This window comes from Alligator mississippiensis, chromosome 14, assembly GCF_030867095.1.
Source record: "Alligator mississippiensis isolate rAllMis1 chromosome 14, rAllMis1, whole genome shotgun sequence".
Lineage (NCBI taxonomy): Eukaryota > Metazoa > Chordata > Crocodylia > Alligatoridae > Alligator > Alligator mississippiensis.
The window spans coordinates 8,303,282-8,322,732 of record NC_081837.1 but is presented as its reverse complement, the minus strand read 5'-3'; the positions used below and the strand labels follow the sequence as shown (position 1 = coordinate 8,322,732).

Sequence of the window (19,451 nt, the reverse complement as noted above, 5' to 3'; positions counted from 1 at the left end):
CTGGTATGACTGCCTGGTCACTTAGAATAATGCTATGACTTTTTATAATTTAAAAAAAAATCTTTACTGCATTCCACCTAAATATTTCAAAATGCCCTTTGACCTTGTTGACAATTAGAAAGGCAAACAGAGCAGCGACACGCCGGTGCAATTTTCCCAACCGAATGACTAATTTCAAGTATTTGTTCCTTTCTGCACATTTTCATTTCGTTCTTGGTGTCTACGATAGTTCTCTGTAGCTGACGAGAGACAAGTACATCACAACATAAGGCAATGACTAAGCAGCATACTCGGAGACCGGCAAATGTTTATTGGATAGCATGAGCTCCATTTGATGAGCGTAGATTGATTTAGAGCCACTAAGCAGGGGGTAGAGGTATGTGCCAAGAGCTGAACCATTTGCCTTGCAGAAGAATGAATGTAGGGAACTGAGCAGCTGTACAGTACTGAGGCATCCTGTTGGCAACTAGATTAGAGGCAATGATGATCTAGCTCCTACAGGGTAGCAGGCTGTAGCACTATAGCTCTCACCTCATAATCAGAAACTGGCATGGGAGCCAGTGCTTAACAGCTCTGAAAAACAAAGAATAATAATGAAAGGGGTCCTTTTAAAAGGGACAAAAGGGACAAAAAAAGACTGCATGAATTATTCAGTTTCTGGATATTTAAAATAGAGCTGGTTGGGAGTTTTCTGCTCAGAATGATTGATATAAAATGCTATTTTGGGGGAGGGGTGGGAATGAAATTTTCTGTGGATATCTTCTTTTGATTTTGCCAAAGATGTTTTTACTTCTCTGTCAGGAAAAAGCTCAAGCAGTTTTACAGTTGGTTTGAATCGCAGTTATGTTTTAGCTTGTTGAAACTGCAGCCTTATTTTTGAGTCAGATCAACATTAAATTGAATTTCCCTGTGCTAGGGTATGGCCTCAACCATCACAATGGTGTCCTGATTCTCTCCTGTGAGCCAGGCTTCCTGGACAGCTTACCTGTATTTTTTTTTTGCATAATGTGTGCCTCTCCTCTTCAAGGGGCATGTGTTCAAATATGATGGTATCAGGCACCCAAGTGATGACTTCCATAAGAGACCATACTCCATCATGGGGAAATACGGCTTATAGGTGAGCTGACTTAAACCTAAAACAATGTGTTCCTCTCCTATTCTTCAAAGTGCTGCCTACAGGAGGAACCACTGTGAATGATGCTTGGTTTCTGTTATGATGCCATCAGACTGCCTACCAATAGCTGGCCTAAAAATAGAAGATCTCTGTGGCAGGTACACTACACTATCACTTTCACTGTCCATCATAGGGCTGGGAAATCTCTCAGTAAGGTACAAATTCCTGACTTTAAAAAAGCTGACTTCAATAAGCTAAGGACTTTAGTGAGTAATGCCCTACAGGATCCCGGACCACAAAGAAAGAGTGTGGATGAAGAGTGGTTGTTCCTCAAGCACACGATCCTCAGTGCACAGAAGTTGTCCATACCTGAACACACAAAAGGTGGCACAGGGACCAGAAGGCTGTCCTGTCATAAACTCCTAGAAGAAGGTTTCAGATTGGATGCAAGGAAAAACTTCCTCACAGTTTGTGTGACCAGACCCTGGAATAGACTCGTAGAGGGGGTGGTGCAGGCACCTACCCTGGAGGTCTTCAAAAGGAGACTGGACACACACCTTGCTGGGGTTATTTGACCCTTTCCTGCCCAGCACAAGGGGAGTTGGACCCATTGATCACATGAGGTCCCTTCCAGCCCTAAATTTCGGTGAATCTATGTACCCTGTATCCTCCCCTTCACGTTAGTCTGGCAAATTTCAGAAAGTTGGTTTGCTCAGTCGCTTGTAACATGTTTGTTTCACGAGATGTCCTAAGAAATTTCACCCATTTTTTTTAAATACCCAGAGCACCTTGGGTGGTGAAGGAGGACTTTCATGACCCACCACTGCTACCCAAGAAGGTGGGTATGAAGTGAGTGGAGGCAAACACACAATGGGTAGGACCTTGGCTGCACCCCCACAGTAGGCTGGTCACCACAGCTGGGTTGGTACAGAAGGAGGAAGTCACCTGCTGCTGGTTAATGATAGCAGCAGATTTCCTTCCACCAAATTAATGAAGCAGAAGAAACCCTATAGTTTTCAGTCATTCTTACTGTGGGCTCCTCCAAAGGTGACATCTGCACTACCTCTTCCTCTGGGCTAGAAGCAAAGTGACAGACTAGCTTTATACAGCTGTCAGTGGTGGAGCATTTTAATTAGTCAACAGTTGAGGTTTGGTTGTAATTGTGGGCATTTTATTGGCTGCTTTAATAAATCGCCTTCTCCCTACCCCCTTCCTTTTATGCCTAGGAGAAGTATTCCTTTTATTTGCAAAGTAGAAAAGTGATTCTAAAAAGGTGAAAGAGTAGTTTTAAATTTGATAGCATGATTAGCTGGGCTCAGAATATTGTTATACCTTATCTCACACCTCCATGATAACTCAGAAAAACAATAAATGTCTTCTTACAGCAGACTGACATTCAGTATTGAAATTGGTCTCCTAATCTTTATGTGATTGCTTTCTCTGTGATAGAAATATTGCCTCTTGTAGAGTATTTATTGTCTAGTTCTTTCCAAAGTATTGACTTTATGTAACAGTTTGATATACATCAAATCCTTTATAGATTTAATAAACTCTTCTGGTCAGTCTTCTGTTGTAAACACAATGAGATTTATGGTCATCTTAGTGTAAAGCCCTTTTTCCTTGAAATTCTCTACTTTCAGATATCAAAAGATAAGAAAGGAAACATATATCACTGTGGAAATCTTACCCTGTATCTGTCGAGTATCAGTCAGAAGCTATTGATGGTTAAAGAGTTGAAATATGATGAATGGTTGATGGTAGAGCTGCCAAGCCCTGGGTGAAGACAGTAAAAATCCTTGTCTCTCCTCCCCCTTAGAAACTATTTTCCTGTGCAATGAATCACTTCAGCAGGCTAGAGTGCATAGCAAGGCTAATCTGGCCCTGAAACAGAAGCCCCAGAAGGAGTCCAGTAAAAGAATCTATTATGGATGAAAAATAAAAATGTTCTATTATTCAGTCAGGTATAAAATGAATGTATTACAGCTATGCTAAAACACTTGTAATTGGGGGAAAAAAAATATAAATGAGGGAAGCAAATTCACAGCATTACCTAGCAACTGGACAGGTATTACTTTTTCCGTCCATATTGTTTTCTAAGGGCTTGATCCTGAAGGGTGCTAAGCGTCAGGACTGCGATACAGAAGCTAGGTTCTTAAGCGTGTACTTTTCTTTAAACACCTGAAAGATCCCACTAGGTTCCATGGAACTACTCACTTTAAGGTAAGGCTAAGTCGAAGTGCTTTGCTAGACGGAGGTTCCCCATAATGTATTCTGTAGACCACAGTGCCTGTAAAATCCCAATGAGTTCCCTAAATTGGCAGCAAGAAAAGAAATGAATCAGTCAGGAACTCGATTTTGTTGACTATATACATATTTGAAATATAAAAAAGGTACTTGGTTATCTGTTGGTGTTTGAATTCCATTCAGTTCAGACTTTTATTCTGCGCCTAATGCAGTGACATCTTGGATATACCGTATTTGCGTGCATACCACAGACCCCCAAATAATACATGCATCTTGTTCTGGAAGGACAGAATGAATTTTAAAAAAAGGTTTTTCCTTTAAACCAAACTTTTCAGAATCAGTTTCCTCATTTAAGACATGATGCCCAATTTTTGATTGCTAATTTTTGGGGGAAAGTTGAGAATAGTACATGAATACATCACATATCGAGCATTTTGTCATGTCTATTCATTCATGATGTGTCCATCACACCAGCATGATGTTGTTCTTGAGGGTGTTACAGGGACTGCAGATTACAGTAGTGTGGTTGAATTTATGACAGGCAGTCGCTTGCCGCTGCAATGGAGTAGGGAGATGGCAAGGGTCCCAGTGACAAAGCCCAGAAAATTCAGTCTAAGGCGGCTGCAGAAGACTCAGGTTCAAGAATTTAATGAGCACTGGCTAAAAGCGATATGTGACTGACAGATTTTGCAATGGTCTGACAATGCTGTGATTTGCAAGACTTTCCTGTGCTAGTCAAGCTCCCCATGACTCCTGGGTGAAAAAAATGAACTCACTGTACAAAAGGAGACTGTCAGAACATGCATGCCTCACCAGGTTTCTTGTGCACATCACCTTGGCTTTTAGTGGCCATCCCCTACATTTGCCTTAATTCACTTAAAATGCTCACATTGCTGAGCAGAAAACTTCCTCTGGTCTTCCAGGATCCACTCAAGCTACCTTGAGCCCCAAAGTGCAGTTCTAACCTCAGGCTAATCAAGCATGTCATGAGTCACATCCTCAGTCTCTATAATCTAGTGTAGAGCCATTAGAGTCTCTAAGGCCTCTCTAACTCCTACAGAAAGTTGTAGAGGCAGACAATATTGCCAGGTTCAAAAAGAGGCTAGACAGATTCATGGATGATAGATCCATTCAAGTTTATTAAGGAGGCCATCCTTAATGGACTGGCCGACGCCAACATCTTAAGGGATAGCCAGCACGGGTTTGTTGCGGGTAGGTCTTGCTTGACCAATCTCATTTGCTTCTACAACCAGGTGACCTATCACTGACGTAATTTTGGGGTCGCAAAAAATATCCAATGTTTAAATGGGGTCATGCTGAGAAAAAGGTTGGGAAGCCCTGGTTTAAATTCTCAGCTCTGTTTCTAATGCATCCAGTGCCTCACTAAACGGGCCCTGATCTTGACTGGCACTTCCAGGTAACACTGCAATAATACTATTAGCAATACTTGTCTAATATATTGGTCCTGCACTCGTAGTAATTAGTGTTGCTATTAACCACACTTTCCTGTTTCTAGAGGGATTATTTCTTTTTGAAGCCAGAAATGCTTAGGAAATAGAGTAACATTTCCTCTGCAGAACATCTGCATTTCTCAAGCAGCCTTGAAGGAATACATTAGAGTTTTTAAAATTCGGTCATTAAACACTAACGCACATATGACTCTTCTTGATTTATGTTAACCTGTAGTCCCCAACATGAAAGCATCTTTACGTTTTACAGGTAAATTATTAAAATGTCTCTCTTGTGAGAGATTTTGGAGTGCTGCAGATCAATTGATCAACCGCAAGTCAGAGAACATACTGTATTGTTGTGTTTTCCCTCATTTCAGCAAGACATTAGCATTTTAAAGAAAAACAGTAAATTTTACAACAGATTCCATAAAGCGAAAAAGAAGCAATGTTAGCTGTGCACAAATGTATTTGTCTTCACTGCTTGACAGAGGTATATTCTGGGATACTTTCTCTAAAACAAAGGTTCTAAATTAACATTTTCCTCCTATTTGAAAAAGAGATGGGAAAGAAAGATAGAAATTGGCAATTGCCTTGTTATGATATAAATGTGGTGAAAGAATGTATTTTTGTGAGTCTAGGACTAGATCTCTCCCCTCTTATTGTTATCGCCTTTATTACTGCCCTTCAGAGCTAAGCCCACTTTTGCAGCATGGGGGATATTGGATTATTTAGCTCAAGTTAGATTGTTATTTCCCACCTGTCTATCAAAGAACAGTGCATTATATTGTTTTCCAGACTGTACTGCAGCATCTGTGTCAATAATTAGTTGTGTCAATGATGAAACTATACACATAAGCCAAGATAAAATGATGCTTTTTTCCCCCCATTTCATTATGGTTTTGGTGACTACAGCTAAGCACATTGCAGCCTATGGGGAATTTCTCTGTTGGCCTTAATGGGTTTTGGATTAAACCCCAGGTGTTTTGATGGGTTGCAGCCATATGCTGGTTTTACCAGAGAGTAAATTTATGAGCATCAGAGGAAGGTGGGAGGCAAGTTATTGGTCACAGTGTCAGCTCAGCCTTCCACCTCAATGTGTCCTGTGACTGCAAGCCCACACCTTGGAAATAAGCTCTGGCATAAATGAAATGTGACTGTGAAAAGATGATGATCTTTATTTGCAGCAGATCAATTCCTGATGTATTTATGTGCTTGGGACTAGTTATATTTTAGGAGCCATATCCTACTGGTAGTAAGGAGCATGTACACAAAGTTATACCCTGGCATGAACAGCTAAAGCCATAAGCACCTCTGAGACCTGGTTCTGATGCCATTTAGGTATTGATATCATGTGCAGAAGGAAAATCAGGTCGTCTTGTTCTGTACTTGTACAGCATCTTAGCACAATGGAGTCCCAGGAAATGTCTGGCAGGGCATAGGTGCTCCTGCACTCAAAATAATTGATGCAGGGCTGCATGAAATAATCATTAATAATAAGCTGCATTTAAAACAATTTAGGTTCCTTCTCCAAACTAATTTGGAGGGGAGTTTTTTTTCTCACAGTGTGACATTTGTTCAACCATCGAGTTTGTCCCCTTTCTGGCACCAGGTTTGTTTAGCTGCTGAGATTGCAGCAATACCCAGGGGCTCACAGGTGTGTCAAGTATTTCAGTCTTAGTTCATCATTAGTATTTCCCAGTACTGAGAGATCAGAAGCCATCGTCTTGGCAAGAAGGGTACACAGTGTACATGCAAATAGCCTAGCTGGGACTCGAGTAGTCATTTTTCCTTGCTGATATTTTATTAATATATGTTATTAACCTTGATTCTCCTTCTCTTTGGTACTTTATCATATGAACTAATTAATTCTTCAAGCGAGAATTGCCGTGAAGGAAGAGGTATGTCTGTATTTGTAAAACAGGCACATATGCAGGTGGTGTTACCTGCCATTGAAAAATGAGAAGGTAAATACCAACTGATAGTACATAAAGCACCAAAAAAATAAAAAAAGAATAAAGATAGTGTAGTTGTCTAAGTGACAAATGAATTTATTAGAGCCCCCTAAATAGGTGGAACAAACTACAGATGTCTTTGTCTTCTTTAGTCAGTGAGAAGCTAAGTCTCCTTCACCACTGTATATGACTGATTAAAACCAAGGGTGGGCAAAATGCTGCCCGGGGGCCAGATGCAGCCCACCAGGCCATTCTATCTGGCCTGTGGGACCCCTAAAGATTTTAGAAAATTAATATTTATCTGCCCTGAGCTGTCTATCATGAGGCCTTCAATGGCTTGTCCAAACTCAGTAAGCGGTCTTCTGGCCAAAATATCTGCCCACCCCTGGAATAAACCCTACTGGGAATTTGTGTTTGGGTCTGTTGTGCTGCTTCTAACCTCGAGCCATTTTTGTACATGAACAGGTGGGAGAGAAAGGGCAGAGAGCCAAAAATGCAGTGTCTAGATGGTATGTCTGCTTTTTGAGGTGGGGACCATCTCTTTGGTTTGTGTGTGTACAGTTCCCAGTACACGATTGACTTAAAAAATGGACACTATGTACCCAGAAGGCATGTTTAATGGCAGATCCTCTATACAGTTTTCAAACTTTGCCAGAAATTGTCTGTATCACAATACATACAGCATGTAATTAGCTAAATTGCGAAGGTGAAAGGGGGAGGGGAAGGGGAAAGCAAGGAGAAACGGGAGAGAACAAGTATCCTGAGCCCTAAAAAAAAAAAAAAAAAAAGGAAAGAAAGGCTGAAAATGAGAACTGTCTATGAAGGACTGGAGTTAAAAGCAAGAGACTTGGCACAGACCTGTATACTTTATGCAGCAGAGCATATGAGTATTTGCTTAACTTTAAGACTGGAGAGTCTCCTAGATCGTGGGAACTGCCATGGGTTTTATTCGGGAAGACCCTGGGTGCTGTAGCCTCAGTCCAACAAAGCACCGGTTTCATTGGAAGTCCCTGAATAACTTCACAGAAGTCTGCCCAGGATTAAAGGATTTGCTATATCAGGGCTTACCATCTTGCTGGATCAAGCCCCACCTGCTTAAATTGAAGCACATGCTTAAAGTCCTGATCCCATTGACTGTAATGGACTTCGGGAACTTTCCATTGACTAACGGGCTATGAATCGATCTCCAAGTGTTTTCATGGATTGGACATGTATGCTGCTTTTAACTTGAGAATAACCTGAATGCCATTGTTGGTACTCCTGACTTACGCCTGAATGGAGAATCAGCCTGAAAAGTCTAGCAATTGCATAAAGATCCTTCCCCATTCGGCTTCTTCCTAGAAGCATATGATTGGTACATCCCAGCAGAGGAGAATTAATCCCATTAGTTAAATGAAAAGATCACAGATGGAAAAGAAATGAAAGAGGAGAAAAAAGAAATGATTATGCTTCGAATGCTTTAGATTTTTGAATTTTTTATGAGCACAGATTCATCCAAACCGGCTGCATTTGTAAACAATTTCATGTCCAGAACATAGCTCTGACTCATCTCTTCAAACAATCTCAATTACAGCTCCTGACCTCTGCTTTGCCAGACTATTTTTGCTGCCATTTATTAACGTACACCCAGGTGCTGATTGAAGTGGTATTCCAGGAAGTGGCGCACTTCCTTCTGAGTCACCGCAGAGCCATCATGAAATTAAGAGTCATGGTCTGGGGGAGAGGATTATTTAGAGATGATGCAGCCAATCAAGGAGCACTTGTGCCCCCTCCCTGAGGGTCTTCATAGCAGTTGAATTGTGAAGGAAGGGAGAGTTAAGAGACTGGAGCAGGAATTTAGGTTCAATTCCTGGCTTTTGTCACAGATTTGCCTTTGTGACCTTAGGTAAGTCACTTAATTTGTCTGTCTGAGTTCTCAGACTGTAAAAGGGAGACTATATTGCTTCCTGAACTGTAGGGTTTAGGAAGGGTAAATGGATTAATGTCTGAGAGGTGTTGATGTGGGCCACGTAAATGCCTGCCCTAGATGGATTGAACTTGTTCCATTACGTACTAATTCTTACACTTCCCCTGTAGATAAGATATTTGCTTTCTCTCCTGAATTAAGCGATAATTCTTCATGGAGCTTGGGCCTGACTCAGAGTCTGTAGGAGTCAGTGGAAAGGCTTATGTTCACATTTCCAGGCTGCATTTTGAGTTTGGGAGCAGAACAATACTAATGCCTAGACAGCCTGGGCCATTACAAATGCTACAATATCATTGTGCAAGTGTTTGTGTGGTGCCTTGGAGTCATGAGTTGAAAAATACTGTCCATCCGTGTTATTGCTTATATTGGTTTCAAATACCAGCAGTACCTGGTAGCGTATATAGAGAGAAAAACAGAAAGGGTAAAATTATTTCTTGCCCACTCAAGTGTATTTGGTACTTTTATTTCTGTTTCCCAGACACGACAACCTTTTTTTGAAAACAGGACAGGCCAACATTTCGGATTTGGTCTTTGTTCTGTTGTGATACGTTGTTTTTAAAGCTGCATGACATGATTACAAAAGATAAAAGTTGGGTGCTCAAGACATGAACTTCAGTGTACAAACCTTTATGCTCTAGGTTCTTATCAGAGATAAGGGTTGCTCCCTCTCTTCACTCACTAGATCTTATTTTCCTTTGATGTAATCTTTGATGGTACTCGACGGCCAAATGAGTTCCCCACTTTGATGGAAGATTTGAGAGTTGGATACCCATTGAAACTTCAAGTGGAAATAGACAATTAAAGTCACCGGACTAATTTCTAAACTAAGCTTTTGTGTTCTTAGGAACTATTATAAACTGCATTTAAGTTGCTAGAAAGACTCCTATTAACTTTCTGTGGGTTTTGGATCAGCCCCTAAGTGAAAATCCTTACTTAGCGGAGTGAACCTTCAACAATACAGAATTTCTCAGTCTCTTCAATGGTTTTGCTCTTGCATCTCAGAGTATAGTCAGCAAGGAGAGTAAGGATCTCTGAAAAAAGCTTGACTTTGACAGCTACAACCGGGTGGGTATGCAGCCTCTAGATGTTGCTTATGGCTTGTTTTGCCTGTGACATGTCAGGGGGAGAAAGGGCCACCATAATTTCTAGGCTACATATGCGGAGACATTATGTCATGAAGAAAGGAGGCAATGGTCCCTCTTTTATATGGCTCTGGCACTTAGAATAATATATTCCTCCCTGGGCAGTCCACCAGAAAGATGTCAGTATGTTGGAAGAAATTTTGACAGGAACAACAAACATGATTAAGGGACTGGAGGGATGGATTACAAAGTAAGATTAAAAGACCTGGTCAGAACATGTCACAGGTTAGCCAAACAATGACAAAAGGGGAAGTGATGACTTTCTATGTGCATTTACTTCAAAGCTGCAAACAGCACGGAGGAAGGCAAGTTGTTTTGGGCAAGGGGGTCTTTTTTGTGTCCAGAGAAGGTACACAGTGTCAGGGGGAACCCATCGTGTCCATCAGAAAAGTGGATGCATTGGGTGCCCTCCCTGGGAATGAAGCCATCTGCTCCTCACTCTATTACTGAACACAGCCTCACAAGCCACTTTAGGCAAAGATGAGGTATGGCCACTAATGCCCCTTTCTCCTCCCAAGTGGTATGGCCCAGGGCTGTATGGTTGCACTCTTGAGCTCATGGACTTCTGCCCTTTCATGGGGTGCCAGCGAGAGGGGATGAGGTCCTTTCCACCTCTGCATAGATCTGCACAAGAGCCAGGGTCAAGCAGTCCCATTCTTACACGCAAGCGGATGAAATAAAGCAGAGCAAAATTCAGGCTTAACATCAGAAAAGCTTTGATGGTGAGTTTTGTGAGATGCCAGAACATTGGCCCATGGGAAAGGCTGAGAGCCTCCTTATTTGTGTCATTTGAAAACTGGACAATACAAAACGCTGTAAAAAGGGAAATGCCAGGGACCAGATATTCAAACAGGATTCTCTCCAATTCTGTCATGAACTCTGTTGCAGAGATGTTTGTGTGTCAAAGGCCTCTGCCGCACATTACCGACGTTACACAATTCACTAGTAAATCGGGCATTATATTTCGACCAGCCACACGTGAAAAGTAATTATTATGCCATTAAAATGTCCATCCAGCTATAAAAGACCTAACCAGCTCCAAAGTTAGTGCTTGAAAATGTGTAACTGGTCTGTGTCCAGCTTTAATTTGAACATGTGGCAGGGCCCAAAGGAAAAAGCACGTGATGAAGGAAAAGAAAGTAGCTTGCAGTAGGAATGAAACCAGTGGGTTTCTATTGCTAATGCAGGTGGGGCTACAGATAAAAGCTTAAAACCCTTGAGAGTTGAATAAGTGCTTTAAAAAAACCCACAAAACCTCTAGAATCCTATGCCAATTGGATAATTGTCTATGCAATTTTTAGGATCATTCAAAAACCTAAGGAAGGTATCATTTTCTATTGGATTCTGCTGGGCTTTTCCTTGTGACAGTTGTCTGTCAAAACACCGAGGACCTGATTCTGTTCCACCTATTAGGCACCTAAATGTAATAACCTCCCTGAACTCCTGGAAAAATCATTGTCTCCTTATGTAACACGTCTTTGCCTTAGCCTTGAGTCTCAGTTGTGAAAAGGAGAGAAGAGAACTCACTTGCCTACTTGCCTTTTGCATTAAGAGTTTCCCAGGAGTGCAAACAGGCTGCTATTAGGTTGCATTTATGTGTTTAAGTACCATAAGGCACGTGGCCTTGAATGCACAAGGGCTATTGCAGAATATTCGTTGGAAAGCAAATGTTCAATTCAGGATTTTGAGCATTTGGGCCATAAACCTAATTCCCAGAGTTATGCTTATCCTGTCAGAAGCACTACATCATCCCAAAGAAATAGAAGTCAATCCAATATAAATAGGTGTAAACAGTTTGGATATCTAAATTTCTCAGAAACAAGTAGTGGTTTAAGTGTTTATTTAGTGAATACTTTTAAATGATTGATAAGGCAAGAACTGCAGAATGGTTACTGTAGCAGGATTAGGTAGAAACTAGACTATCCCCTGTCACCTGAACTAAAGGAATTAATTTCAAGAGGAAAGTTTTCATCTTTAGCCATTAGAAAAGGGACACAGCAGTCTTAGCCAGCGTGTTATACATTCATCATCAGTTAGCAAGCAGCGAAGGGGCACAATTCATGGAATACTTGATTCATTATGTGTTATAAGCCCAGTCTGGTAATGAGCCATTACCCAGCTACATCATTCATGGTTATGTCAGTCATTAATCCCATACTGGGATTCTAAGGATATACTGGTCTGTTGTATTGTTCCTACTGACTACAAATGAGAACAATATCATTTGCTGTTTTTAACAAATGTTCACAAATCATTGGTAGACTTATTTGTTATATGCCTAGCCAGAGAATTTAAAGGGTGCTCGGTTTCAGTAGTGTGTGTCATTAAATTCAGCTTTATTATATCCACTTGGCTACTTTTTAGTGTTTGTTTTATGTATGTTCATAATGCAAGAAGACTCTAAGTAAGTAATAATGCTGACCAAAAAAAAAAAAAAAAGTGTTTTTCTCTACAATTTCTGCAGTCCTGCCTTGCACTAAATTCCCATTAACTGAGGTTGACAGTCTGGGCCCTGTAAAAAGTGCTCCATTTTTTAAGGTATTGCTTTCCTTTCTCCTGGGTACAGCTAACACAAAGGGAAAAGATGGCTTAAGCCCATTTCAAAGGAAAGACTCTCTTGAGGCTGAAGTAATAGTCTGCAAATTTCAAATTTTTCAAGAGTTCAGCTTCCCAGGCACTGAAATAAATGTGTCCAGACTTTTAAGAAAAAGCTCGGCCTGCTGGGTGCATGGCGGATCTGAAAATCAAGGCAGGAGTGTCACCGTAGTGGCGGAATGGTTTTGACAGTCTCGGGACAGAGCGTGCAAAAGTCTAGCCTGCTCCTCGGTTGAAAATGTGGCCGCCACCGGCTTCATTGCCATGTAATTTTTGTGATAAATTATTCTGCTTGTTCAGTGCTTTGCCTGTATGCTTTATGTTTCGTCCTTCTCCTAGCCTTTGTCTGTCTCTCTTCTCTCCTTCACATTGTGAGCACTTCGTCGCCGGGACTTTTCCCTTCTGTTTTGACAGTGACGTGCGCATAGTTACCAAATGTGAGGATTCATCACAACCTGCTTCATTTTTCCGTTTCTCCTGCTAATCTAATCAACGTGAAGCTGCCATTACAGGGGGTAAAACAGACGCCATGTATTGCTGAAAAAATATTTGTTTTGGGTCACAACCTGAGCTAGTAGAAATCAATGAAGCTTTCCTCAAAAAAAAAAATATTTTTTTTTTTTAAATACATACATATTTTTTTCCAGTTGGGAATCTGTCCAGGGGAATGTTTCATAGGGAAATGTTTTAAATGGAGAGTTATGCAATTACCATGACATAAGGGGCATAGGATATAAATGTTGGTAAATAAATGCATTTATTACAATGTTCACTGTAGCACAAAGTAGCATATTGTAATTGTCCTTTTTTATGCAAGGTCAGAGAAAACTGAAAAGTGGGCAAGCATTAGTTTTGATTTAAATACTTTCCACTGTCTTTTCCTCTGAAAACTCCACCGAAGATGGAGGGCCAAAAGAACGACAGGAAATTATGCATGTGAAAGCAGAGCTGGTCAAAAATTGCTAATTGTTTCATAGATTCATAGATGTTTGGGTTGGAAGGGACCTCAGTAGGTCATCGAATCCGACCCCCTGCCCTGGGCATGAAAGATCGCTGGGGTCATAGACTCATAGATTCATAGATGCTGGGGACGGAAGGGACCTTGACAGATCATCGAGTCCGAACCCCTGCCCTGGGCAGGAAAGAGTGCTGGAGTCAGATGACCCCAGCCAGATGCCTATCCAGCCTTCTCTTGAAGACCCCCAAGGTAGGGGAGAGCACCACCTCCCTTGGTGGTCAAATGACCCTAGCCCAGGTGCTTGTCCAGTCTCCTGTTGAACACCCCCAAGGATGGGGCAAGCACCACCTCCCTTGGAAGCCCGTTCCAGATTCTGGTAACTCTTACCATGAAGAAGTTTTCTAATGTCCAACCTAAATCTGCTCTCCATCAGTTTGTGGCCATTGTTCCTAGTTACTCCAGGGAGTGCCCTAGTAAATAGAGCATCTCCTATTCCCTGCTGCCCTCCCCTGATGAATTTATAGGCAGCCACAAGATCACCTCTCAGCCTTTCCTTGTGAAGGCTAAAGAGACCCAGGTCCCTCAGTCTCTCTCCTTAGGGTTTTGCCTGCAGGCCCCTAACCATACGGGTGGCCCTCCTCTGAACCCTCTCAAGGTTGTCCACATCCCTGTTGAGGTACTGCGTCCAAAACTGGATGCAGTATTCCAGCTACTGTCTGACCAGTGCCACATAGGGGGGAAGTATCACCTATCCGGACCTGTTCGTCATGCATCTGCTAATGCACGATAAAGTGTGGTTAGCCCTGTTGATCACTTCATCACATTGACGACTCATGTTCATCTGCAAGTCAACTATGACTCCAGGATCCCTTTCCGTTACATAATTGTTGTTCAAAGAAAAGTTAAATCAGTTGTTGGGTTCCCTCTACAGAGAAGATTAGCATGGCCCTGTGCAAGGATGACACGCAAATTCGTGAAGCGTTCTTTCTTTCTTTCTTTCTTTCTTTCTTTCTTTCTTTCTTTCTTTTTTTTTTTTAATTGCCCACTAAATTGCTTCAAAAAAAGCAGAAATAAAGAATAAAAGAATTTGGAGGTTTTTTGACAGGCTTTATCCTGTCCTTTTTTTTTTCCAGTTTTTGAAAGCCACATGCTAAAAATAAAATATCCACAAAGATATTTTTTACATGAAGAGGCACAATTTCACCCTAAGATGTTCTGGTTTAAGTTTTGTGCTGTTAACAAAAAAGAGAAGTTCCGATGAAAATATTTTTCTGGGGAAAAAAATCATTGTAGGTTAAAAGCAATTTTTTCATTGGAAAAAAAATGTTTAGATGGGAAAAAATTAATCAGCGCTGCACAAAACAGTTGGAGGATATGGTCTGTAGTTTGAATGTTTCACAAATAATTATAAAAAGTCTAATAGCAGGCTCATTGCTTCCCTTCAGAGAATTGGCATTTTCATCTAATGCCGTTGTGCTTGATTTCTCAAGACCTTTTCCACATCTTTCCTGCTTCACACAGCAGCTTTCAAATACAGCCAGTCTTTGAACTGTCAATTTTTCCTTTCCATCTGATTAGTAAATGTTTTACAGTCAACCTGTTTATCAGTCATAGACTACATAGGGTTATACAGACTCAGGATCAAATGTCTGAAACCCTCCTGCTTTCTTTGCATTCATCTGGCAATAGTCTCTCTTACTCACAACAGACATATACAAACAACTTATGGAGTTTATTTTCACAGAGATATTCACAGGCTATTCCAATTAATGTTAATGCATGCATTCATGAACAGGAAAATAGACCTTGAAAAGCAGAGGGAGACTTATGGGTAATATTACTGCATTAGTACATTTTTTGATCAATTTCTAAACCAAAAATGCAAATCAAGGATTCAAACCTCTACCTTCTTGATAGTTGATGTAAATGCAAAACCCAGATTTTTCTCATTAAACATCCCATCGCTGATCCTAGAGCAGTCCATCTCCATCCCAACCAACCATTTATCTCTATAGAGACCTCAGAGCTATTGTATAGCTGTAAGATTTAAATATGGCCCAATGTCTTTCTTTCATAAAAGGACTCTCAAATACACATTGACCTGTGTAGGTTAAAAACACCTTGAGCAACTTTGCTTTTCACTGAATCCATACTCCTTGAGGACGCATGCAATTGAGGGAGGACTTGAGAGATGCAAAATAAAGACGTTAATTGCACTTGCAAAAAAGGGAAGCCATCCTGAACATCCTTTGATGTCTTCTCTGTCTTCTCTGTCTTTCTTCCCCTGCCCCCACCCCCAGGTTACTTTTCTATGAACTAGTTCTTCAAAAGTGACTTTGCTCACAAGGCAAGTTTTTTCCTAAGTTCTCCAGCTCTCTTTAAAATAATAACCCAGTTCTTCTGGATAACCTGCCAATTACCTGCTAAGATTCACTTAAAGGATACCATTATTATTACACTGCTTCTGAATCAGCCTGCTGAATCGTCATTTTCAAAAGTGCCACCTATTAAAATCGATCGGTCCTTGCTGCACTACACATTGCAACCGTGTGCATAATTCACCTTCTTTCCGGGGGGGGGGAAATATATATATATAAATGAAACTCTCCACTATGTCCTATCTGGCAGCCCGTTATTAGAATCCCTCTGTGCAGAGGCAGAAGCTGTCAGTCCTTTGTATACGCGCAATAATAGAAAGCTACAGCCACCAAGAAGATCCATAAATATTTGCTGGGTAGCGTATTTCTATTCTTATGTGACAGGAGATGAAGTTATGATACAGTTTTTTACTGAACACTGTTTTATTTACCTACTTGGTGATGTCCCAGAAGCATAGGCTAAGTTTGATCAATAAGTCTTTGGAGAAAATTTCAAGGGAAAAAAAAAGCATTCATTGCACGATGAGATTTCTGGAAATAGGTGTTTTTATTAAGAGCTAAAAGAAGAGGGAATGTTGCTGTCCCAGGGACTACCATACCCACGCACAGTCCAAAGACCCTCTAAGATGAACAGTCATATGTCCTGTGGATACCATTTGCAGCCATGTGGACCAAATCCCCTTTCCCTTCAGAATCATATAATATGGCTTTGGTAGCTACATGGGACAATAACATTAGGAAAGTAGTCTGTGAATATCTAGAGTCTTTGATTACAAATAGCTACAAGAAACCAGGTGGAGGAAAGGGCACGGTGCTAGCAACCAGCTGTCAACCAGTGATAGTCCACACAGTTTGAGAACCAGGAACATTAAAAATCATTTTTCTCCTCCCATACTCTTACATGGCTCCTTCCTTAAGATCTCATTGAGCAAATACCGTGTTCGTTTCCAACCTGTACAACATGCTGGTTCTGAATCGCAGGAAATCATTTGTCCGCTTTCCAGCAGAGCTGGCAAAATTATACAGCGGAGTGAGGAATGAAGTCTGGAGAAGTAAGGAAGAAAGAAAGATAGAGAAGTCTTGGAAGTAAGGGGGAGAGAAGGGAATAAAAATCAAAGAGTGAGTTGGGAGAAGAAAAGAAAAGAAAAACATTCAACGCTTAAGTGCTACAGAATTTTTTAAAGAACTGCTATTCTCTTGCAACTTGCCCCTGATATCACAGACCATGGGGATTGCAGGGGCAATTGGACATTGGGAAGCTTATCACAGCATTTCTAAATTCACCCGTGACTATTTTTTTAAATCAACCTCAAAGGAAAGCCTGAACAAACTGTATAAGGCTACTTTACTCACTTACCAGTTTTCACATTGCTATCCCCAAGCCAATAATTTTTCAGTTAGCTGGTCTAAGCTACTTTCCTGGACTGTCATTTTGCTTCTTTTGCCACTTTTAATAGTTACGACTTTTGAACCAGTCCTCCTTGGATTTGCTGGGCCAGTCTGACTGGCTGAGTCGCTCATTTTCTGCTTCTTTAAATGGCTTTGCCCTTTGAGTGTAGATGTACCAAAAGAAAGTTATCCACCCACTGCAGACATAAAAAAATAAAAATAAATCTGTTTTAGTAACATAGAAAAAAAATAGGTTTTATAATATTTGTAGCAATGCAGGAACTATTCTGGGCTATTATGTCATTCCACAGCAGTTGAATAAACTGAGAACTCACTGTAGGATGGATAAAGGATCCATACACAGAAGTTTTCGTACTAGTGATAAGGTTTAACCCCACACTAAGCAGGTAGATAAGGGTGAAAAACCTGTCCGTGGACTGGAACGGCCCAACCGTTCAAGAGAAATGGGGAGAATATGCCAAGTAAATCCCAAAACAGAGATTCAGGAAATGATTCTTGGCTCTGCATAAGGCTCCCAGTACAACCTTGGCCAAATTGCCTAAAGCGAACATTTCAGAAGTGCCTCAGGGTCTTATAGGAGCTAGGCATCCAATTACCTTTAAAGAAATCTGTCCCTTAGTCTCCCAAGTACCTTTCTTCCAAAGGACATGCAAGAGTCTAAGTTCCACTGATTTATTTTACTGAGGCTTGAGCTCCTCGGGGCTAGATTTTCAAAGGTGTCTAGGAACGGAGACATGCAGGCAGGTGCCTAGCGGGATTTTCAAAAAGCCAAAGCAGTTTAGGTACCTAACTTCCATGGAAATGTATATGCCCAATCTGTCAAGGCATTTTCAAGTAGGCATCTCTTGTAGTCTTTCCAAGTATAGTACAGAACAAGATGACTCAACACATTAGTGTGGGCAAGGCTGCCAGTGTACTGGCCAGCACAGAATATATTGTGGGAATAAGGTAAAACTGTCAATCATTTGCCAGTGGAAGTGTCAGTAACAGAGACTTCAGCCATAGATTCTCATAAGAACATCCCGGTCCCTCACAGCATCTCTCTCCATGTTTAAGCACCTACATATCTTTCAAAGTCTGTCCCTACATGCCTTGGTTGCTTCTGAAAAGGTGACCAAGGCTTCTGTGTCACTTGGACAATGTTGCTTTTTTTCCCCCGCCCAATTCCAGTTTTCAGGATTGAACACTCCAAAATACAGCAACATTTTCTGCTTCAGGGTATATGACTGGAAACCTGGATCAGCATCACCTCTTATTCAAAGTCTAGCTACACTGCTAGCTTCACTGCAGAAAGTACCAGTTTTTCAGTAGGAGGCATTCGTGTTGCTACAGTCTGCTTAACTTGAAGGGGTGCCTTTAAGATCTCCTTATATCAGCCAGCATTAGCCCAAGCCATTAGGTTCCTGGCTCCTAAGGTAAGCAGATATATTACAGTGCTACAGACTGTCCAAAACAAGTAAAAAATGAGTTGCAATATCAGTGCTATTGCAGAAAGTTTCTGGCCTTCATACTCCCATGCTGTTTGAACGGCTCTGATGGTTCTCCAAGCTGTTTACTGGCTCTTACCTGCTGTGCATGACCCTCTTTTTTCTGGATCAAATTGAACAAAAGTCTATAAGCCAATACAGAAGTTGATGAGTGTAAGGAAACAAATGGAAAGAGATTTGTGATTAGCAGGGTGTTAGTTTGTTTTCCCTGGCTGAGTCTGAGGTTGGTGAAGGGAAAGGAGTGCAACTGTTTATCTGCATATCCTATTTTTAGGTGGGCTTGGTGAGAAGCAGTAAATTGACAGGATAGGAATACAGTGGATTTGTTAATAGGTTATTGTACCCCATGGGTTATTTGGAGGCCAGTTACTTGTCATCCCTATGGATGCTGCATTTAATCATTAGGGGGTGTGTGTGTGTGTGTGTAAGCCTATAGATATAAACCTATATAGCACCTAAAGTAATCCCATTAACCAGGAGATTAATGTACTGTGAGGCAGGTACTGGTTCTGTGTCGCACTATGTCATGTAATTCCCTTTTACCAACCGTTGGGCAGAAAACATCCATGGTCACTACCAAGAAAAAGGAAAAGAAAAAACTTATCTATAAACCATAGATCTATATATATATCTATATAGATATATATTTTGGGCTTAATTGGTAAAAGTTACCATTTTCCTTCTACAAATATCAAACCACCTCTAATTAAATAAAAAAGATGCATCTGGATTGTATCAGAGTATCTCTCTCCAG

At 41.0% G+C, this 19,451-nt stretch overlaps 1 protein-coding gene and 1 pseudogene across 1 annotated transcript in view; both read left to right on the top strand.

Moving 5' to 3' along the window:
* Positions 1-19,451, top strand: part of LOC102563781 (exonuclease V) — a 264,829-nt gene that overhangs the window by 51,930 nt on the left and 193,448 nt on the right. The window lies entirely within an intron of this gene.
* LOC132245268 (U6 spliceosomal RNA) lies at positions 14,346-14,415 on the top strand (annotated as a pseudogene).